This window comes from Rhinolophus ferrumequinum, chromosome 21, assembly GCF_004115265.2.
Source record: "Rhinolophus ferrumequinum isolate MPI-CBG mRhiFer1 chromosome 21, mRhiFer1_v1.p, whole genome shotgun sequence".
Classification (NCBI taxonomy): domain Eukaryota; kingdom Metazoa; phylum Chordata; class Mammalia; order Chiroptera; family Rhinolophidae; genus Rhinolophus; species Rhinolophus ferrumequinum.
The window spans coordinates 48103464-48108857 of NC_046304.1; the positions used below are offsets into that span (position 1 = coordinate 48103464).

General features: G+C 47.8%; 1 long non-coding RNA gene across 1 annotated transcript; it reads right to left on the reverse strand.

Annotated features, from left to right (window-relative positions):
- Positions 1 to 1249: 1249 nt before the first annotated feature.
- On the reverse strand, positions 1250 to 3380 carry LOC117013146 (uncharacterized). The gene is made up of 3 exons (XR_004421282.1): positions 3223 to 3380; positions 2597 to 2857; positions 1250 to 1807 (listed from the first exon to the last, which is right to left on the reverse strand). It is a non-coding gene; the product is annotated as an uncharacterized LOC117013146 (long non-coding RNA).
- Positions 3381 to 5394: the final 2014 nt, after the last annotated feature.

Below are 5394 nucleotides of genomic sequence, written 5' to 3' on the forward strand. Positions count from 1 at the left end.
CTCTTTCTCTGCTCACTTCTTGAATGTTGGTATTTCCCAAGACTCAGCTCTCTTAGCATTCTTTCCCATGAGTCACTTAACCATGCCAAGACTTTAACCACCACCCACATGCTAATGACTTCTAAATGACAGTCCCCATCCAGACTCCTCTCCTGGGGTCCATACTCACAGAGCCAGCTTCCTGCTGGACATCGACACCTAGACCTCTCACGAGCATCTCAGAAACTCCTCTCACCATCCAATTCCTCCCAAGTACTATCTTTCCCGATCTCCTTCTCTTTGAGAATAGAGCCACCAACCACAGTTGGCCCACGTGAGAAAAGCAAAAGCCATGCTGAATGCTCCCTTTCGCTCACACTCACATGTAACTGAAAATTAAGTCTAGCTGGTCTCACTTCCCCCAGCCTCTCTCAAGTCAACTGCCCCCTTTCCATCACGATTTGCACACAACTGGTCTCAGCCTCCCTTCCCCGGAATTTTGAAAATGCACTTATCTGGTCTTCCTGCCTCCAGCCTAACTCCCCTATAATATATTCTCTGTGTAACACCAGAGTCATCCTTCTAACATTAAAAAATGATCATTTCATCCCCACGTGCTTGAAGTTCTTCATTGGCTTCTTACTGATGATACAGTGAAATGTTCCCTTCTTTTCATGGCATATAAGGCTTTTTGTGATCTTGGCCCTTTCATTCCTGCCCAGCCTCATCTCTCATCATGGCTCCCCTTGCACATGGTATTTCAGGCATCTGTAATTACTCACCATCCCAGAATAGCCTGTGCTCTGACTTCGTTGGTGCCTCAACACTTGGCTTTTCATCTTTCTGAAAGGGCTTATCTCCAATCCCTGTCTCCCCCTGCCCCTTGTCTGTCTCGAGAGTCTCAGCTGAAGCATCTCATCTCCTGAGAAGTCTCCCAAAACCACACTGGAATATTCTGGTGCTCCATCACGTTGTATTAGGGGTGTTTATCTGCCCCTTTCTTTTCTCCAAGGGAGGAAGCCCTCTCTCTCACCTTTCTAAGAGCTTAGACGTAGGTACAGTGAGCTCATAAAACTGTGTTGAGTGAATACATGAATAAATGAAATAAAAGAAGAAACAGCACTCCCAGTCTTTAATCTTCTATATACACAACAACAAACAAAGGTGCCAGTAGAAGAAAAGAAAAGGGGGTGTGACATCAATAAATGCAGCCAGGTCCAAATATTAAGGGTTTCAGCTAGAAAAATCACTTTGCAAATTGGGTCCGATAACTACTATGGGGTGTCTGTCAGGAGAAGGCTCTTTGCTCTGCACACATTCACATTGTTTGGAGTGTGGGACGGCCAACAACAAACCATCCGCTAAGTCCACGGTGCGCTCACTGTGCGCTAAGCCCCCTTGAGCCTCCACCCCAATTTTCCCACCATCCCCGGAATGAAGGCCCTTGAGCATCTGGCCATTGAACTGTGGCTCCTGGAGCAGATAGGTCTGCATCCCAGAGAGCAGGTGAGCCCCCGGTTCCTTGTGCTGTTGCTTTTGCAGACCCTTTCCACTAGGACTTTGAATTTCCTGAAACGGATTCTTCCTGTTGGTCTTGGCACAAATCCGCAGCGGCCTCAGTCCAGTGGAGATGGGAGGTGGGGCCAGGGTGGCCAGTTCACCCTCCTGCCCACAGCTTCTTGGGTGTTTGACTAGGTAAGAAGCCAAGCCTGGGCTGGGAGGAGTGCACAGAGGAAGCCAGCCGGGAAGGGGTGCTCCCTGATTCTAGTCTGCTTTTCCAGCTTCTAGGTTAGTTTGCTTTCTTCAGGCCTCCAGACAAACAAGGCTCCTGGGAACAAAGCCAGGTTGAAGAGGGTAGTAAGAGAGAAATGGCTTCAAGAAAAGAAAAAGAATTTTATCATGTCCCCATCTATAGAGCAAGGACTCCTGAAATGTTTTACACTATTGAATAGGATTTGGGGCGGGCTTGCAGTCAGGGAACACTACGCTGGGTGACTTCACAGCTAGGACCCTCCCACGATCTACCTCCCAATTCTTCACTCCTCTTCTCCTCCCACTCCACTCCCCACCCCCATATACTTCAAACAATCCTCGAGTTCAAAATATGTCAATCAGCCTTCCTCCACTCCCTTCCCAAGTCATTGTCAAACCATTATTTGAAAACGACCAAAGGCAAGTGCTACCTTTTTGGTGAATTCTCTTTCAAATGACCAAAAAACTGAAACTAGGTTTTTCATAGTTCCCCAAACTCAGTCGTACACGTTTATGTGCCATGCAAACTAGTCAGGACTCCAAAAATTTCAGGCTGGGACTAAGAAAATATATCTATTTCCTGCTATCTCAAGCAAATATCACCATGTGTTGCTGGTATGTAGGCCAAATAGTAGTGGATTTCATTATGACCTCTGAAGACTTTGTTTAACAAAGCATGAGCCTAAAAGCTAGTTTATTGACTACTCAGGCTATATTAGGCACTACAGTACACATTTACATGAGTTGTGTCAATTAACAGAGCTTCCCCTTTACAAGGAAACTAAGGGAAAGAAGAAAAAGTGCCCACCCTGCCTCTGACCCTTCCAACGATCCCAAACATGCAACAGGGAAGGGGAGCACAAACCTCCTAGAACTCGTCCCCCAGCTGCCTTGGGTGTCTCTGCTTCATCCTACATTGGGCGTCCTCTCAATCATCACCAGGGGCTGAACTCTTCCAGAGCATCTTACCTCTGGCTCTCTTTCATCACCGCCCAGAATCTGACCTCCAACTCTTCTTGACGGGCTTCTGATTGGCTTTCTCCTTGAGCTCTTTCCACCCAGGCCCCTTCAAACCAACCCCTCGTTCAGGCAGAAGGACTGATGTGGCCATCACAACAAAGGGCTCCTGGGAAGAATTTCAACATATCAGGAATGTCATTGTTATCTCCCCGCAGCCAGCATCACACACACGCACATGGTGCCAAGCGGGGGAAGGAAGGACAGAAAGGAAACTTCCAGATGGACGGAGACACATCGCAGCGTTCAAGCAAAGGCACCGGGAGACCTGGGTATGTCGGTTGCATCAATCCTGAGTTTGGTCCTTCTTCAAAACCAATCCTTCAAAGAGTGGCTAATGCCCTGGCAAGGAAGATGACCTGTGCTACGGATTTGCTGGGAGCGTGAGCGCCTCAGGACCTTCTTGCTCACTGCCATGAGAGGAACCTGTACAGAAAGAGCTAAGGGGGAAGAGGGGCCGAATCAGAAACTCACAGCCATCCCCCTGGGTTGAACAGATCTCCTTCCTGCTGTTTAGACGGTAGGTCTCAGGAAAGATGGTCTCAGCTGATTTGGCTGCAGCTTCCCTCTGAGCTTGCTTTCAGATCCTGGTTCTTTCCCCATCATCCCCGTTCCCTCTCTTCCTCATTCTCCAGGCTGTCCTGCCTCTCCCTTTCTCATTCACTAGCTCTTGTCCTGCCAAACAGACAATGGGTTAAACACTCCCAGGACTGGAGAGGCCAGGTCACAGAGATGCAGGTGCTAACAGGGAGAGTGTGGGCTGGAATCTAGAATGATCTGTCACCATTCCAAGAGCTTGTTTGGGTGAGGAGTGATCACAGAATTCACCAAAAGTCTTCAGGTGAAAATTCTATAAATCTAGAAACTGTGAAACTCCATGGAAATCAATTAAATGAGTTAATATATGTAGAGTGCTTGGGACAACGCCTGACACACAGTTAGCTATATAAACCCTTTGAAATGAGTAAAAGTTTGAGGAAATATACATTTCAACATCACAGTAGTCTAATATATTCCAGAATCCTTGCAAAAGGTTATCTGACCTTGCATCTGCATTCTGAGTCACTACTCTCTCTGCACCAGTCCTACGTTTTTCTCTCTCCTTCATTTCAGTTCTTTCTTTCTCCTCTCTCTCCATCAGAATCTGTGCGTTTGCCTACATGGCTAAGGGTCCCTATATTTTTTATTCTCACCATCATGCTTTATTCTCAAATCCAGTAAAAACCCTTGATTTCCCTTAATCTTGTGTTGGTGTGGCTAATATGGTGTCTCTCTCTTATCGCTTTGGCAGTGGGCACATTGGCTTCGTAATAATCACCACTTACTGCTTTAAAATTAAGCTGTAACTATAGGAATGCACTGAAAAACCCATGTAAAATAAGCTTTCCTCTCTCAGAATCACTGGCAAAGGTTGTGGTTGGCTTTTCAGCTAAGATCGTCTCTGGACAAGTGATGGAAAAGGGTCACAGTTGTAGAGGAAGGCAAGATCTCGGTGGTCTAAACTTCACCACTGGCCCTAAGTGTGCCCACCGCTGCCGTATGCTGTCAACAAAAATGCAGAATTCCTCACGCCAAAGCAAGTAATCTTTAGTGTCCTTCAGAATCACGACTCAAAGAGGATAGAGTGAAAAGAAAGGAAGAATGCTTTCCACTTTTTAATGCTTCAGGGGGAAGGGAGGACCGTGGCTAAGAAAGCAGGAAACTTCCTTCACCCAAAGGTGCACAGGACCCCTGCTGGGAGCAGACCTCCCAGCTTTGCTAATTGCTCAAGGAGTTCTGCCTGGTCCTGGCTGCGCTGAGTTACAGACCAGATTCTGCCCAAGGCCTTCCTGGTCGCCAGGAGAAGGCAGTGACAGACGCCACTCTCCTGAGATATGATGAAAGATATGAGTCAGAAGAAGTGGGAGGGAAATTGGCTCTAGGTTCGGGGACCCAGGGTACTAGCAGCTGTATGGGACTGCAGGAAGAGGAGGGGGACCCCAAGGGAAAACATATCACTGTCTCCAGCTGCCTTCTTTCTAAGCCACTCAGACATTTCAGAAATATGCCAGATACAGAATGGTCAAGTCTGGGAACCAAAGAGCCTTCACTAGATATGCACTCAGGGCTTCCTCTGGGTCTCGTGCTGTTCTGGATACTGGGCTGACATATGGGCCAGGGCAGGTTGGATGGGGATGATGCAGCAAGGGTGACAGGTAACCTGGTGTTGATGCCCTATAATGTCCGAGGGAGAGGAGGAGCGCTTAGGAACCACCAATTTGCAGATAAGATGAGCAAGACTCAGGGAGGACAAGGGTCTGTCTGAGACACACAGTGCCCCTGGTTGGCTGGCAAGACTTCGCTTTGTTTGGCCCCCAGGACAATGTGTGAGAACAGAGCAGAAGAGACGGTGCATGAACCCTATAGAGACCCGCTCCAGAGTGGGGACGCTGACTTCACTGTGGGTCTCCACCACTTTGTCACCTGTGGGCCACGTGGTGGACACACAGGTGACCACTGGGACCAAATCCTCCATCTACCTTTTGACTTGTTCCAAGTCAGAATCCAGGCTCTGTGATTAACAAGCCCCACCATACCTAAGAATATCAAAGAAATCCAAGTGACTGTTCAGATGCATGTCTGTGATGGACAGTTTTTCAGTCAAAT